Source organism: Haemaphysalis longicornis, unplaced genomic scaffold (genome assembly GCF_048455015.1).
Source record: "Haemaphysalis longicornis isolate Haplotype H1 unplaced genomic scaffold, Haemaphysalis longicornis Haplotype H1 scaffold_328, whole genome shotgun sequence".
Lineage (NCBI taxonomy): Eukaryota > Metazoa > Arthropoda > Arachnida > Ixodida > Ixodidae > Haemaphysalis > Haemaphysalis longicornis.
Genome location: NW_027526345.1, coordinates 114,922 through 132,824, shown reverse-complemented (window position 1 = coordinate 132,824; position 17,903 = coordinate 114,922). Strand labels below are relative to the sequence as shown.

At 46.3% G+C, this 17,903-nt stretch overlaps 1 non-coding gene across 1 annotated transcript; it reads left to right on the top strand.

Annotated features, from left to right (window-relative positions):
* Nucleotides 1-14,790: 14,790 nt before the first annotated feature.
* Nucleotides 14,791-14,863, top strand: Trnak-cuu (transfer RNA lysine (anticodon CUU)). The gene has a single exon. It is a non-coding gene; the product is annotated as a tRNA-Lys (tRNA).
* The last annotated feature ends 3,040 nt before the right edge of the window (nucleotides 14,864-17,903 follow it).

Below are 17,903 nucleotides of genomic sequence, written 5' to 3'. Positions count from 1 at the left end.
AAGCGTAAAACACCCCAGAAAAATATTTCTGGCTACTTTACTGGTAGTGATATACAGTGCCTTGCGACGTTTGCTAAGCAGTCCCGGAAGAGAACTGGACGAAAAAAATGTTTGTGAACACTGAAGCATTTGAAACTTTCCTGGCGTTTGTTGCGTTCTCTCTAGTTTCTTGAAGACAGCCCACTGCTCTGGTATCTTTGGCAGAATGCAGCGGAATGCTTGGGTAATGCTATGTCGCCAGCAGATGCAGACGAGTTTTAAGGCAGAATACTGAATGACAGTGCTTGCCCAGTTCATAAAATAGAGATATGAGAAGAATCGCGAAGAGACGCTTTGGCCACATCGTTAAACCTAGGGGTCATATGAGAGTATTGTTGCTACTGTGTGATTAACCGTATGTAAAATATGAGCGATATGATAGTATCGGCTGCTGATGTAGCCAAGTGTTCACTTGATGAGCCAAATCTGAGGTGTAGTTTTGTTAGCAGACTGCAGGCTGATTTTTTTTATATATTCTAAGGCGGGAATTAAGACGGCGTTGCTGCGCACGGTTGGGAAGGCACTGAATTGCTCATATACCTCTTGGTTCTGCGAGGTTGGGATATAGTGTGCGTTTGAAATACCTCCATATTATGTTTTGTTTATTCTGTGCTTGAACTATCTTCGAAACGTTTTCTGCAGCCACATAACATCATAAGGGACCCAACCTGCCTGAGCAGCGGTACCTGCGCACGAATAGGAATTGCGGTTATTGAAGCAGTGGCACCTAAGGGGGCTAGTAGTTTTAGCTGCATCACGCGGCTTACGTTTTGACGACAGCCGCTGCAGATCATGAGGGCTGTAGCAGAGCGAGCCATTAACATAGCTGTTGCAGAAAAGCAGTGTTCTTATCCAGTCGCTGCCCCATAGGGTGTCAGTAAGGTATTGAATAGTTTTCGTACGCTGAACGAACACAGTTACACAATTTATTCAAATGAGGCGGCCCAGAAGAGATTCATATCTGTAAGTACCGTATGGTATTTTTTGATGCAGACTGAGTTCAGGCAAGGACTTTTTGGGGCAACTGTAGTGAGTCATAATTTTTCGAGTAATCTGCTTCAGCTTCATCTGCTCTTCTCGCAAAAAAGCAGAGTCCTTTGGCCGTGGTGCATTCAGATGTATCTTGAAAGCTCTCTGTAGCCTCAGCTTGATTGGATAAGCATAGCAGTGAATAATATGGGACTCAAGATAAATCCACGATATGCACCTTCCTGCAGATTTTCTCCTTCTGGGAAGCTTGAAACTGCACTAAATAAATCCCGACAATAATAAGAGAATCTAGTATTTTTATAATTGTGTTTTGCAAGGCCCGATGGATGGCAAATTTTGTCTGCATATATGGCAATTGTTACGCATCCGCCATGTAGTCTTTCTTCCAGGGACTTCACAAAGGAGCGTAGTCGTCCATAACAAATAGATCTTCATGATGGGAAAGTTTTCTTATTTTGATGTTTACTGTCATTTATTTAAATCTTGAAGGTTTTTTTTAATTGTCGCGTATTAAGACGGTAGTTCGAAACAAGTTGTGTCTAGTCTTCAGTTCATTTCGCTGGTTTTCGGGACTGCAGTTATCGTTGCTGTTTTCCATTCTCCGTTGATGCGAAATTAGGAACTAACTTTTTGACGTACGTTTTCTTTTTCTTTGCAGTATGGAGACACTACTATTCCAAAATACGTTGTGATATCTCCCGGAATAAAATATGAAGTGGACTCGTCTAGGAGAGATATAAAAAACGAACGAAAAAACTGTTAAAATTTTCCCTTAGCCCACAGCTAAATCATATGCATATCTGCGTGGGAGTCCTCCAAACAAAAATACATTTGCAACCGGTGACGTGTATGTAATTTCCTTTTTGCAGGTACATAAAGCTAACACGATAAAATTGGGTGTACGTAAATCACTGTGATGAACGACTAGTAGTCGTTTTTCCTATCATGCAACAGGCGAATTTTTATGCTAAGCGCAATAGCGCTGGTATTCACGTGTTACAAAAGTACCGGCCCATTTCGTGAGAACTCGCTTGAGAAATGGGAAAACTTATTCTTGCGGGGTTTTCAGGGCAACATCACGCAAGAAATGAACGCAGGCCTGCGTGCTGCATAACAAAAGAATGTAATTTTGCTTCCGTCAATTTCAAGCAAAAAAGAGAGTGTGTGTAAGGTGTAAAAATATTAAAAAATCAGCATCCCGCGCAAAGATGTACTGCCGAGAAGGCACCATCAAGGTGTAACGGTCTCTTCTCTGGTATAATTCTCTTAATGCCCCATATGGGCGCGGAAGGTATCTTATTTAATAGTTCAAATACTGTTTTACTGCCCTACTCTACAATAACAATAAAAACATTCCCAGAATTTTGTGTTAATGACACAGCAGCGTAGCTGTGCTCCTATGTGTTGAAAAAAAGGCTGTTTACGGAATCATAGTTGATTTCAAAAAAGGTTACAGCAATAGCAAATAAATTTTATTAAACTGTAAGTTAGCAAAATACACAAATGGTGCTCAATATGGTAAACGTCCCCAATTTCTGAGAACAGTGCGCATTGACCCTTCTACATTGAAGACTCATATTATTCACTTTTAAATCCAGCAGCCATACCGCAACAGAAGCCGAAGTATACATATAAAAATGCGTGATTTTCACACAATAAAAACATTTCTGAACCAACTAATTGTATCCTCGTTCTCCTTAGACATCAAGCGAAGAACGCGTCATTATTGAAAACCTTCGGGCCAGTTGATCATTGTTTTTCAAAATTGATCCTGCGAACAGGGTTCGCGATGGCAAACTTTACACCGATGAGCATACGTTAAATGCTTAATGTAATCTCACTCATCTCGCGGAAGTCTGGTGGCTCCTGTTCGAAGTTAGCCCATCTTTTGGTAAGGTCCGTCTTTTAGACTCGACTGGGTTCCCGAGCGCAGGCACACTATATAAACTGAATTTTAGGACTCGAGGAGGTTAAAAAAGCCGTGCCATCACCTGCATGCCTTGCATCGTCCCATCTTTTCCCCAATAGAAAACTTATCTGCACCACGCCACACGTGCCACTAATCCTGTCGTATGAAACGTACCTCACCAGTAGAATGGCTCGCCCGGGAAGGGGTTTTCCTGCGCAGACTTTGCGTTGCAGTTGCTCTTTCACATGCTGTTACCCGCGCGGGGCCACCCACGCTACCATGTTTCATTCGATGACACCTGCCCCTTACGCTCAGCTCCCGCCAAACAAGCTGATTGGGATCATATATTATGGGTCACTCCTTTACAAGAATCAGTGAGAAGTCAGCACTTTAGCGGCACAGGCCTCTGTCTTGGAAGACTCCCGACCTACAGATGGGTTTCTGGGACTCCACCACCCCTTTTAAATGCAGAGCACTTATTTAACTCACGATGTCACCCGTTCTAGTAGTAGTAGGCGTCCGTAGTCCGCAGCCAGGCCACTACACTATAAAAAAAATAACACTTACCGGCGCCCGGTGTCGAACCCATGACCCTGCGGGCAGAACGCAAGGTACATTGTACTCTACCAACTGAGCCACAAAACCGACACAGAATCAAAGGCTACGAACGCGCCTTATATCCTTGACTCATTCAAACTACGTCGTCAGCGGCGTCCGTTGGAGACTCAGCGGCGTGCTAGCGGCTTGATAGCTGCGTGGTGTACACGTGATACCACCAACCCCCCTAACACTAAACATTAACGCAATACACCCACCCCCTATGCGACGCATTTACTCGAGCCCCCTCGCGGGGAGATTGGCGCATGCCCACTTGAGGGATTGGTGAAGAAGAGCTATGGTACAAAAGAAAATGATGGTTAGGAATATAAAGTGGGTATCGGTGCGGGCTCACTCCAGCTCTGCATTTACACGTGTCCCTCGCCAGGGGCATGCGAAGATACTTTTTCTTCTTGCCATCCTCCTAACACGGCAGCATGTCAGTAACTGTAAGTGTGATATATTTATGCTAATGAGCATATTAACGAAAACAAAAAAATCTGCATAGGCTTGGGATGATAAAATTGCGCAGTTCGCTTTATGGATAACAAGTATAAAAACAAATTTACCGTCATCCACCTTTCTCGGAGATAACATTCTGTCCTTTGAGCAGCGTTATCAATTATCCAGGCTGTAAACGTTGTACTAACATTATCGCTGTCAGTCTAACGTGATTTAGCAAGCACATTTACAGCTTTTTAAGGCATGTTTCGGGGCTAGTTGGTATAGTCTTGAATTCGATAATGACGTGTGCTGCATATTTACGTACAATAATGTGCATAACTGCATAATACGTGAATAAATACTGCATAATAATACTGCATAATAACGTGCGCTGCATACCGATAAAGCTTTCAATAAACCAGTTGCTAGTTTCCATACCATCGTATGATTTTGTCTTTCTCACTGTAGATATCCCTCTTCCTAATATGCAGCGCTCGTTATTGTCGAATACAGCTTCTTGTGTCTCGCAGAACGGCAGATTGACTTGCACAATGTATAATATGTGTCCCCATTGAACTCGCATACCCTGTTCAAATAGTTACTTTTCTGAGAACTAATTTTGACTAATTTTGATATTCCTACAAAACTCTTAAATAAACAAAATTTAAGAGTTTTGTAGGAATATCTATGCGGTTTTGAGAGCACGCTACAAATACCCCTCTGGTGCACTCTGAATACGTCGCAACAGCGAAAAATGCGTAATACAGCTTTGAGGACGGGTGCACATGAGATTTGAATATAACGAAAAAAAAACAAGTACATTTTCTATATTTTGCACATGTTTTATTATATCCATGTAGGGTGTGTAGACAGGTTCCTCTACCAAGTACGCATGATAAAGCACGACGACCAGCCGACATTCCCCTACAAATTAAGATAAAGGTTAGTGCGGGTAATGGAAGCTCGCAACCACACTGAGCGCAGTTACATATGAAACATGTATGAATTACAACGTCAACCAATCTTATGTGACACATTTTCACATGTTTTATGTAACTGTTCCGTTTGATGTTAAGAAAGCAACGTTCGAAAAACGGTTTAGGGACCTTGACATGAGTGATCTCTTTATGATAACTGAATCTTGTTATACCTGTTGCGAATATGTTATTCCACTGCCGAATTATTACTTTTGATTTTAAATAGAGCAGCTGGTTCAGGTGTTTGAGTTTCTGTGCTGATTAATAAATCAATTCCACTTGATCCATTAGCTGAATTTTATAAACTTACACCTGGTTATTTTTTGTACATTTTCTTGCATCGCATTCATTTCAGTTTGTCACCGTCTCCTTGCGGTTCGTATCAGAGATTTTCTATGTTATCTAGACAAATTTCTAAACTTTGTGTTTTTAAAAAAATTGCGCGTTGTTAGGAGGTGATTTTAACATATATCTGATTTCCGATAGGCATGTTAGCAGAGAGGTTTTAAATAAGAAGCAGCTTATGGTCGAGCCTGTTCCCTCCGCCGTTGTGTAGGCGCAGTTTTGCTGCGTCCACACCCCCACTGCGCATGCCTGGCAAGGCAACGCTGATGATGATTCTGGCACGATGCCTCTAGGGATTGGCCAAAAAAAGTCCAATACGAGATAGCCTCGCGTTCAGCCACCGTCGTCAACTTCCCGTAGGGGAACCCTGAGTAGTCTGCGAGGAATTCCTCTTCTTCTCTCTGATGCTCCTCTCCACTCCGGCATTCCTCCTCTCCTCTCTGACGCTCCTCTCATCTCCGGAATTCCACCTCTACTCTCGAAAGCTCCTCTCCTCTCCAGGATTACGCAACCAAAAGCAACACCTGCGGCTCCGCGCGCGATATTACGAAGCAGCTTAGGGTTAGAGACGCGACGGTAGCCGCTGCATACTCCGCTGGGGGCGCCACTGTAGCTGCGCGGTATAAATGACGCGCGCGCGCGCTTCGCTCCCCTCGTTATGCTCTAGCAACAGCGCGATCGAACTTAAAGCTAATGGGAACTTGAGTATACCCCATGGCTGCTTCGCATACTACTCAGGGGTCTCTACGTGAAGATGGGGAAATTTTTCTAGTCATTTCCGCCCAAGGCCGTACGAATGTTATGCAAAACGACAGATTACACCTACCGCTCAACCTCTCATCAACTATTTTATTGCAACCTTTGATAACGATCGTTATCTAGGTTCAGTCATTGGATATGGCTTTACACCCTTTTTGAGTGTTATGCGCAGGAAAAAACAAGTAAACAAGGCGCTCTCCAGGTGGCGTCTAGTGGCAGGCCCACATGTGTATTTATTTTGTATTTTGTTATAATAAACATTATTAATAATATTATTATTATTAGTGCAATGGATTACCAGATGTGGCCTCGAGGCCTTTAGGGATGCCGTTGCTAGAGGGAATTCGCCTCATGCTGTCGTCATGACGAAGGCAAACGCCTCGTACGACGGTTTTTTTTCAAATTGCAGAAATTTGCTTTACTTATACCTTGAGCCAAGCTTTAAAATAGCAAGGCGTGGTATTCTTCTGTGCTACTTTTAACGATAATAAACACAAATATATAAGAAATTTGTCGCATGCCGTAATACAGAACTATTTTTGCAAAACAAGATGTACCGAAATAAATTTAAAAAGTAAAACAAGCAAGAGGTGCGCACTATTAAACAAAGCTTGAAACCTCTCACAACGACAAAACATTTGGATACAGAAATACTGTAGTTTTGCATTCAAATAATGTCATATCTCTCGTGTAGATAGCCTTGATCGAACTATTGTGCCGGAAAACGGATGTATAGTGCCGTCAATGATAGCTTTGTTATCCGAAGGACTTAGCGTGCTGCAATGGCAGCTGACAATTCCAACTTTTTTAACATTATTGTTTGTTTAAAAATTTAGTGGCGTGCTCTGCGGTTTATTCTCTTTCATGGACACAAAATTAAGTTAAAGCCGGGATGCACATGACGTGTGTTAATGTCGGCGAAGTACGCGGTTGTTATATCAATGCGAAGGCTACAGACATCTTTATTTTATGCCCTAATTCAGGCGTTTTTACAACCGTAATGCGACAAGTGGAAGTATCAGCCCTCTTCAAAGAGGCATACAGATAATGTGTGTCCGACTCTCCGACCCTGTAGATATTGCCAGTATACTCTAAAGGGCTACAAATGATAATTGATTTCCCTTTATCATCACCTTGTAAAGCTCAAAAATGAGTTTCTGATAGAGAATTCAGTTTATTGCACGCAAACCTACGGAATTTGAGCAACTTTAGCAAAAAGAACACTTGTTACGCTCTTTTGAAAACGTTGTTTCAGGTGTGCTCATAAATTTTTCTTAGGGGTTCAACTGCATTAGTCATAATATACTTTGATCGAAACATGATTTTTATGTATGAGTTTATGGTACTGTTAACTCTTTTCTCGCGTCTTATTTAGTCAATGGTTCAGAGTATGTTTGCATTTACACTCATCTTTTAAGCGTAAAATATCTGTTGTCCCGCAGGGTAGGGGCTGGACCTATATATTGCTAAGATTTTAAAAATATGTCGAAGAGCAAATAACATTTTATTGCCGATATTATGACCATAATTTTTCCATTTGACTCTTCAGAGCAGATTGGAAAGAAAGCTAACGCATCCTTCCAGTCTATTCAATCTTTGTCAGTAACAAATCAATTTTGAATAAACGCCAATAAATCAAAAGCTAGTGTTTCCACGCCGAAATAAAAGGATCGCTGTTCTATACCATGGTAAATTTTGCTCTCACTCAATAGAATTTCTTGAATGCGCCTAGGTATTAGGAGTGCACTTCAGAAGTCACCTTAGTGGGGATGACCACGTAAATTCTCCAATTTAACAATGTCGTCTCTGATTGAGCAAGCGGTCGTGCTTTGAGGAATTCTGAGCGAGCTACGCCACTTAAACTGGCAAAGGTTAGGTTGTGGCTTTATAATTTCTCGCTCATGTCTCACTGAAACTACGCTCACATAGTTTGCCAAGAATGTATTGCAAAAGACTGCATTACTGCAAAAGGAATCCGTACGTTGTATGTATGATCTTGGCTACATGGCCCACACAGGCAATTTATTTCAGAAATACTGCATTACGAAAATTGTTCATCTTTATAATGTAAGATTACCTGTTAGCATTAAAAAGAAACAAGGAAAAAATTGCACAAATATATCTCAGCTGACTTTTCTCTGCCCGAGTTCGTCTTCGTACCCTTGCAGAAACACTGCATGATGGCACGTTCTTACGGTCCGTACTTTATACGGTCTGAAAACCTGATCTCATATTTTACTGCGCTCCCTGGACACACTTCAGCAGGAATTAAAGATCCGACGGGCGCTGTGAAGGGTGAAGTGTGTAGATTGATACTGTTGTTTTGTTGGTGTTTGGTCTCCCTACATAATCAGTTAAGTTATCATTATGCTATACTCCATAACAAGTTGAGAACGGTAATACCTCAAGTACGGTATCACTCTGCCTAAGCGACGGACGCGGATGTCAACAGTTTCGAGCATTTTGAAAGAAGATCGCTATAAGTGCGTGCCATCGCCTGCCTTTTCTCACGTTTTTGTTGCGCGGTGTACCATCCTGCTGCGGTGATGAAGCACACCAGCAACTGCGGTTTCCGTTCTTAATTGTAACCGAGTATAGTACCTTGGGAAGCACTCTTGCAAAACAGTTCTTCGGAAGCTTTGTATTTTGTTGTCTTTTTTTATCTACAATAAATTCCTCCGTCCTTAACTAAATCTACCACTTTTTTCTACGCGTAACCTTCTATTGCATTATGTATCTCACCATTGATAATACCTTGGTGGATGTTTTCGTTGTTCTACAAGGGGTTGTTTCAAATTTCTTCTCTTTATTTGTGGCGTTTTACCTCTTCATCTTTGTAGAATGACAGTATGTATATGTAGTTTTTATGATGTGATTAGATTTTTTTTATTAAAACATACTTTTATGCGTTGCGCCATCAGATGATTTAGATTGCAATCTTCGCTTCTTTGTCTTAGCTATCCGCCGCGGTGGCTCCGGGGCAAAGGCGATTTGCTACTGAGCCAAGGACGTAGGTTCGATGCACGGCCGGGATGGCCGCTTTTATTATCGAGGCGAAAAGCGAAAACACAGGCGCGTTCGAGTTTTCGGGGCCCTTTACAGATTCCCAGGAGGCTAGAAATATTCCGGAGCTGTTGACTACGGCGCGCCTCGCTGCCTTTGTGGCGTCAGCGCATTTAAGGTATGAAGCAAAAGGTTGGCGATTTTTTTTAAAACTTACACAATGCAGATTTCTTGTCTACATCATAAAGCACACCTTTTTGCACCCATACGAGCCCTATAAAGTATGTCCTATTTTCGTTTATGTTGATTTTTTGAAAATTGTAATAAATGTGGCCCTCATGATAACACATATAACTTAAGATTACCTACACCAAAACATACAATTATCAGTTGTCATATAGTGCAGGCTTTGGCCTGTACAATGAACAAAAAAAATACAATCGGATGAATCCTGGTGGCATAGTAATGAAATAACAAAGAAACTCCTACCTCCCCTCGCGGGAACCCTCGTGTAGATGCGACGCATAGGGGGTTCCGTTGTTCTTTCCGTTAGGTTGATTCTCCCATCGCGTGAAACGTGCCGTGAACCCCCTGCCGCAGCTACGACGCAACGTGCCGCGGCTATGACGCAACACAATTCAACACAATCCACTTTAATCCTATCCAATCCAAATCCAATCCAAGCCAAGCCAATCCAATCCAAGCCAATCCAATCGAATCCAATCCAAAGCCCCTCGCGAGAGAGTGTTCGCTATCAGAGAGGAGAGGGGTGAGCGGCGGAGAGCGCGGCTCGCGCGGCGAGGAGAATGGGGGAGGGGCTGAAGCCGAAGCCGACAACGCAGGATGTATGGATGCAGGGACAAGGCGAGTGATTGAGATGCAGTCGCATCTAAAATCTAAACGTTTCAATTGGTTGTTCCTTGGTGTAAAAAGTTGCCATATCAAAACGTGTGGCTCGATTTTATTTCTTGAGTTTCTTTGCACACCCAATAGGGTGAGGAAAAATTGTGCCATGCTTAAATAACAAATCTTTATTATGAAAATGATATGAATGTTCGCGTGTCGAGAGATCGCCAAAAATAGGTTTCGTGAACTTCAAACTAAAAGATTTTAAGCAAGAGCAGCGCTTACACCAGATGATCAGGAGAGCGAAAATACTCCACATTGCTAGCTACCTCCTTGTTCGGCCCTGCTCGTGTCTGATTTTGTTAGTGTAGCACCTCGCATTTTTTTAGTTTTTTTTGCAGTATAAGTGCCCTGACGTGATAGCGTTGCGATGGCGGGCTAATCATTAATTTTTTAATTTGTTTTTTTGGTTTTGTGAATTGTTCTGCTGTATACTTCCCTATACTTTGGCTGCCAGAAAGAAAAAGGGAGCGAGAGAGAGTAAGCACATCCACCAAACAATCCGACGTTTAATTGACGTGCGCACGTAGGGTCCTGAACATAAACACCTGTGAAACATCGCACATCTGCCTGGTGAGAAGTTTGATTTTAGTTGATAAATAAATTGTTGAAAACACTATTATGGGAACTACTACATTTTTGTACAATATACGAGTGTTATATAACAAGCTCATAACTCCAAAACAGGGCATTCTCGCGTTGCGCACAAAAATGGCAGTTACAGTTTCGGTTTTGTTGACGACTAGTGGGCCTACGCTTTTTTATGTGTATTTTGAAATACACTGCGCAGGAAGAAACCTTTTTTTCGAAAAATATATGTCCACTAAATTACACATCTAGCAAAAGGAAAAGAAAAAATGGACATTCCGAAAACATTTTGCGATTTCGACTTGGCCTCACACCTTAACCTTGTAGGTAATCCTTGACTACCGAGGGGGGTTCAGGTAACAACCTCGTCAAAACGTTACAGCACAGAACATTGCGAGAGAAATAAGGGGCTTTACTGAAGCAGTGAAAACGAAATATAAATGGCACAGATGATACTGTCGCAATGGCGACAGAGAGATGCGAAGACACACGTCTGCACGCTACAGCGCCGTGGACCCAAACTGCGGTCCCCGCTTTATTCCACGCTCGTGCCCAGCGCGCACCGCAAGCGCGTGGTCAGCACTCGTCACTCGTGGTTCAGCCCCAGCGTCATCGTTCCTGGAGCGTGCCCGTTTGCGGCAGCCGACGACGCAAGCTGCTGGGGCGCCGCCACATAGCCCTCCCCGCTTCAGACGGAGTGTCGGCAAAACGGACAGTCTTTGCGCTGGGATGTTCGCGGGTGGGGCTGCGAACGGAGGGGAGAGTGGTGGTGTTCAGGGTGGAGTGGTGGATGGTGGTGTCGAAGGCAGGCGGGTCGGCTTCGGTGAAAGCGGGCTTGAAGCGATCGATGGGAACGACCGTGTCGCGGCCGTTAACGCCAACTGTAAACGTCTTTTCGCAGCGTGAAATGACGAGATGAGGGCCGGTGTAGGGCGGTTGAAGTGGACGGTGGGCACTGTCGACACGGATGAAAGCGTATTGGCTGTCAGAAAGACTTGGGTGAATAAAAGTGGGTTTTGTGGAACACGGTCGTGGCGGTTGGGGACGGATATAGCTGAAAAACCGGGTTAAATCATTTACGTAGGATGGGGAGAGGAAGGGTTATCTTGAGGCTGTGGAGGGACCAGGAAGTCTGCCGGTAATCGCAAAGACGTGCCGTAGACCATTTGGGATGCGCCACAACCAAGATCATCTTTGATGACAGTGCGTAATCCTAGCAGCACAAGAGGAAGGTGAACTGCCCACTGCTCAGGTGATTAGTGAGCCATCAGCGAGGCCTTTAGCTGACGATGAAACCTCTCGACCATGCCGTTGGCTTGAGGATGATAGGCCGTTGTTTTTAGGTGAGTAACACCGAGTAGGCATGTCAAGCGGCGAAAGAGTGTGGACTCAAATTGGCGGCCACGGTCTCTGATAATCTCCGACGGCACGCCAAAACGGGCGATCCACGTAGACATAAGCGTGGAAGCAACAGTCTCAGCCGTAATATCATCGATTGGAAAAGCCTCCGGCCAGCGGGTAAAACGGTCGATCACTGTCAAGATGTAGCGGCAGCCCTTAGATGGTGGTAGTGGGCCAACAAGGTACACGTGAATTGTGGAGAACCTTGAGTCCGGTAGTGGGAAAGTAGCCAGAGGCGATGTGGTATGCCGAGAGACCTTGCATTGTTGGCAGGCGAGGCAGGAACGGGCCCAGGCGCGTACGTGAGTATTCATGCCCGGCCAGACGTATCTCTCGGCAATCAAACGCCGTGAGGCACGAACTCGAGGATGAGAGAAACGGTGAATAGAGTTGAAGGCAATGCGCCTGAGAGACGCAGGAAGGTACGGCCGTCTGCGGCCTGAGACCGGGTCAATGTCGCAAACGATGCTGATTCCCGAATCAGGGCATAGAATGTCCTAGAGTTGCACAGAGGAGCTGTTTAAGAACGTAGAGTTCGGAGCTCCTCGTCATCGCTTTGGGCTTGGGCCAACTCCTGAGAACTGAAACCGGAGCGCTGTGTGGCAGATATACCGCTAAGGGCGTCGGCTGGAATGTTGTTAACTCCCTTGACATGCCGAATGTCCGTCGTAAACTCTGCAAGATAAGCCAAATGTCGCGTCTCTCGGGGAGAATATGTAGTCTTCGATGACTTGAAGGCGTTCGTAAGAGGCTTGTGATCGGTGAAGATCACGAAGCTGCGGCCTTCGAGGAAAAAGCGGAAATGCTTCACAGCGAGGTATGCCGCCAGGAGTTCCCGTCCGAAAGTGCTGTACCGTTGCTCAGTGGGAGAAAACTTCTTCGAAAAGAAACCGAGCGGGTGCCCGCTGCCGCGGATGTGCTGCTGAAGTACACCTCCAATCGCACAGTGGGAAGCATCTACCATCAGGCTTGTGGGAGCGTTGTGGCGCGGGTGCACAAGGAGGGTAGAAGAGGCCAGACGCTCCTTGATGGTAGTGAATGCGCGATCAGCAGCTTCAGACCATTCAAGACTGCACTAAGCAGACTTGGAAGTTTGAAGGAAAGTTTCGAGAGGTTGAACAATGGCCGCACATTCCGGGATGAACCGTCGGTAATATTTCACCAGCCCTAGGAAACGGGGCAGTTGGCGCAAGGACTGAGGTCGGGGAAAGTCGATTATGGCCTTCACTTTGTCTGGCAGAGGGCGAATTCCATTGCAGTCAACGAAATGACCGAGAAACTCCAACGACGGCAACCCGAACGCACACTTTTCGCTAATAAGGATGAGGCCATGCTCTGCTAGGCGTTCGACAACTATCCGCAGATGGTGCAGGTGCTCAAATAGCGATGAACTGGTGACAAGAACGTCATCTATGTAGGCGAAAACAAAAGGTAGACCATGGAGGACGACGTCTATGAAGCGTTGAAAAGTCTCCGCTGCCTCTTCACATGGCATCTCCGCCGTCGCTTGCCGTTTGCCCCCCTTCAGCGCTAAACACCCCGACGTGTGGTTCCTTCAAGCCGAGGCAAGCTTCCGAGTGAGTCACATCACGTCCGGGTCACCAATGTCGCGACGGCGACAGAGAGATGCGAAGACACACGTCTGCACGCTACAGCGCCGTGGACCCAAACTGCGGTCCCCGCTTTATTCCACGCTCGTGCCCAGCGCGCACCGCAAGCGCGTGGTCAGCATTCGCCACTCGTGGCTCAGCGCCAGCGTCATCGTTCCTGGAGCGTGCCCGTTTGCGGCAGCAGACGACGCAAGCTGCTGGGGCGCCGCCACAATACCATGACCAAAGCACCTCACCAAAGCACTTCATTGTGTGGAGGCTTACGCTACGACGGGATGGACGGCTGACCGCGTCCTGACGTGCGAGCTCCTTGAAGGTGGCTTGCGGCGGTGGTTTGTCTCCTCTGGCTGGCGGCACTACCGGCCGGCAACTCTCCCGGCTTACAAGCGCCGCTACCCTTATCTAGCGTGCACATAACGTGCCACGCCCCCTCCATCGCACATTCTTTCCGCTGTGCGTTCACAGATGGCAGGAGAGGTGGCGCGCGGTAGTTCGAATGCAGCAACGCGGCAGCTCAGAGGGGAGAATCTCTACACTTTCTCCCCCTTTGAGAAGAAAAAAAAGAAAAAAAAAGTTCTTCGCACATATCCACGCACACAAAACGTCACTATCTGGCCCACTAATTCAGTCCCGAGGTACCGCACGTCGACATCGTGAGTGCAGTTCAGGTCCTCGTGGTGAAGTGGGCAAGGTGAAAGTGTTGCACTCACAGGTTTCGGTGCCTTGGCTGATGACAGCAGACGACAAAGCAGTGGCGTAACGAGAGCACGCTCGACGACGGAGTGGGGCCCCGGATTATGCCGGCGCGATGTTGCACGTAGCGCTTGGACACGTCGTGGTAGGAGGTGGCCCAGGCCCAGTAGCACCGCAACCAGGCTGCGGAGCTTCCTGCTCGCGCTGCTCGAGGGGGTGGGGCCCTCCGGGGTGCGGTGGGGCTGCTCAGGAGTCTCAGCACATGGGTTGCGGACAGATCTGCGAAAACCATGTTCATTGCGAGCGACATTGATTTCACTGTAAAAGCAAGGGTAACGTGGGCACTTTGACGCAACTCGTCATTAAGGTGGGACTCTGGGGCTGGAAATAGACAGTCTGGAACAATGCGATTGACGCAGACCGGCAACGACAATTTCATACCTCTCTGGTTCAGGCCCCTCATACTTTCTGAACTGGGCTTTGTCAGCTGCAGTACTTGGAATTTGTCCGTGCGGCCGACGAGCATCTCGCCCGGCTAGCTCAGTGAGTAGAGCATGAGACTCTTAATCTCAGGGTCGTGGGTTCAGGCCCCACGTTGGGCGCCAGTGTAGGAAATCCTTTCCTACCGAGGGGGGTTCAGGCAACAGCCTCGTCAAAACATACAGCACAGAACATTGCGAGAGAAATAACGGGTTTTACTGAAGCAGTGGAAACGAAATATAAATGGCACAGAAGATACCATGACCAAATCACCTCACCAAAGCACTTCAATGTCTGAAGGCTTATGGCACGACGGTATGGATGCCTGAAAGCTTGCTGACGTGCGGGCTCCTTGAAGGTGGCTGGCGGCGGTGGCTTGTCTCCTCTGGCTGACGGCGCTCCCGGATGGCGACTCCGCCCGCTTAAGGCCGATCCACACGGCGGACCAAAACGATTATTTTGACCGCGGTCCGCGCATCACGTGACAGGACGTCACCAGTTCGCACGGGCCGCCGTTGGTCCGGGCAGGACCGCGTCCCTCGCGGGCCAAATATTCTCCGAGGGTTTACCGTCCGCGGTCTTGACGGCAGACCGCCACATCAATCAGCGTGGTCTGACAGCTCCTGCGCCACGTGGGCGGAGCCGGGTCCAGTTCGCGCGCAGCGCGGTTGATTCGAAGCGCTCGAACAAGCCGCACCGAAGGAATTGTCGTCTGCTTTTCCGCCCCTCGGCCGTCACTGCAGTACAGTTCCGAGAAACTGCGGCGGGCGCACATGTCCCTGCTTTTATGACCGTACGCCAGCGGACAGTCGAAATACCACCCTCCCCGCTCTCCTTTGTCGGACTTGGCTCCCGGCACAATGTCTCAGGCACCCTAGCTCTGTGTTCTTCGAAAATAAAAGAAAGAATGCTTTGACTTTTTTTTCGAGGGGTTCGGGAGGCGACACTGTGGTGGAGAGTGTAGCTGGTTGGACCGCTCTGTCGTCTGCTACGGCGGCCCGCCATGTGGATGCTCTCCGCGCTGCCTCGGACCGCGGCGGGCCGGGACGTGGCATCACGTGACCGATCGGACCGCGGACTCGGTCCGCCGTGTGGATCGGCCTTTACAAGCACGGTTCCCCTTATCTAGCGTGCATATAACGTGTCACGCCCCCTCCATCGCACATTCTTTCTGATGTGCGTTCACAGATGGCAGGAGAGTGGCGCGCGGAAATTCGAACGCAGCAACGCGACCGCTCAGAGGGGAGAATCTCTACAACCTATAAAGTCAGTATAATAGTTAATCAATCAATCAATCAATCAATCAATCAATCAATCAATCAATCAATCAATCAATCAATCAATCAATCAACCAACCAATCAATCAATCAATCAATCAGAAATAAATCAATCAGTTCAATAATCAGCCGATTGATCAGTCATTATTCAATCAATGAATTAACCAATCAATCAAGCAAGCGAGAAGGGAAGCAATCAATCAATCAACCAATCAATCAATTATTAGTTATTAATATTTAATCTTTGTTTTAGATGTGAGTGCACATATATTATCCTTTTGCACGTTTTTGTAACTCCAAGAAGATTGCGGCAGATTGCTGTGTTTTCGGTTGAATTCTGTAAAAATGTACAGCATGCGCTTTGCCGCCTGCTGCTTAGTGCCATAGTTGGGCTGTAAGGCTGGTCAAGCTGCTTCTGTCCAGCTTTTTAATTCGGCCTTACTATGTATTCTTGTCTCCTATAGAAGAAAAAATACAGGGATGGATAGTTGAATTCTTTTGAACGCCGAGCTCCGCATTGTGGATGCATTTCGGGCTCAGAGTAGATATCAGTGAATCGGTGTGACATGCAGCTGTTCAGGCCCGCTGATTCGAGGATATACTACAAAACACGCATAATCCTTGTACTTGTACATTGGAACATTTTCGAAATCCCACAGTCTTTGGTGGCAGTATATAGTCTCGTATGCACCGAATCTTGACCCAGAAATGACCATGGTGACCGGTTATAGAAGGCGGCCTCTTGGTAACTGATAAGCGGTGAATTTTTCCTACTTACAGTGACATTGCCGCTGGTTCCAAGACATGATGTTAGGGTCCTTTGTTAAACTCATAGAAAAGAAGCACACAAACAACCATAAACTGTACAGTATACATCTAAATTGCAATAGTTTATTGCGTTATATTTTTGTGGCACAAAACCTTTTCACAATAGCATGGCTATCCGCTATTTTCTCTATCAAGCCAGTATTAGTAAGCGTGGCCCTCAATCATCCAAGAGAATAGAAAAGGTACGCCGGCCAACATATTGCAGACATTACACTAACCCACTAATGGCTAAATATCGCTCTTCGCCATGGCTGATTGACTGAGCCATTTTTAATTGTTAATTTGGATAAGATGATTGTTTTAATTTTTAATTTATTAACAATGTCGGTGATTTTACAGGCTGTTACAGTGGTAGGAAAAAACAATCTTCCACAAACATGTAAGCCCAACTCCGCATCAAAGAAATAATCTTTGTACGGAACACAGAACGACACTTTGCAGTAAAAAGATTTCGTCGACTGTTTTTCACTAAATTAGTTTACGTCAATGCTGTTCTAGAGGCTCGTGGTTTCCACAAAAAAGTTTGGGTGCTTCAATACGTCGTACAGTCATGGACAATTGAAATGCGAACCGCGGAGCGCATGACCGAAGATACCGGTGCCGTCACCTAGCAGCGGCAGTGAAAAACGCACGGACATGAGTAGATGAGATGACGGGAGGGAGGCTGCGTATGCCACTGCGATATGTAGGCCTCTGCTCGCTCGCATGCTTGCCTTGTCGCCATGCCGCAAGAGCGCTGAAAACAATTATGAGCGATGCGAGGAGAGATAGTATCTGCGGCCATTGTGTGTGTCGGCTCACATGAACGCCTGGTGGCCGTGTGTGTCGGCGTCACATTGCAGACATAGCTTTGCATGCGGGGTTTAGTAACTAGAGCAAATAACGATGGACACTGGGTCACTCCCAAACCAAGCTCAGTACTGCCCGCTCCGCAGGTTTCTACAAGCACTGTGGCGCCTGCCAAAAAAACTGGAAAAGCAGGCCGTCAAAAATTGTTGCGCAAGGGCAACTGGCCTATCGAAAGTTTGGCCCTACCTATCTTCCTAATTTTTGTTAA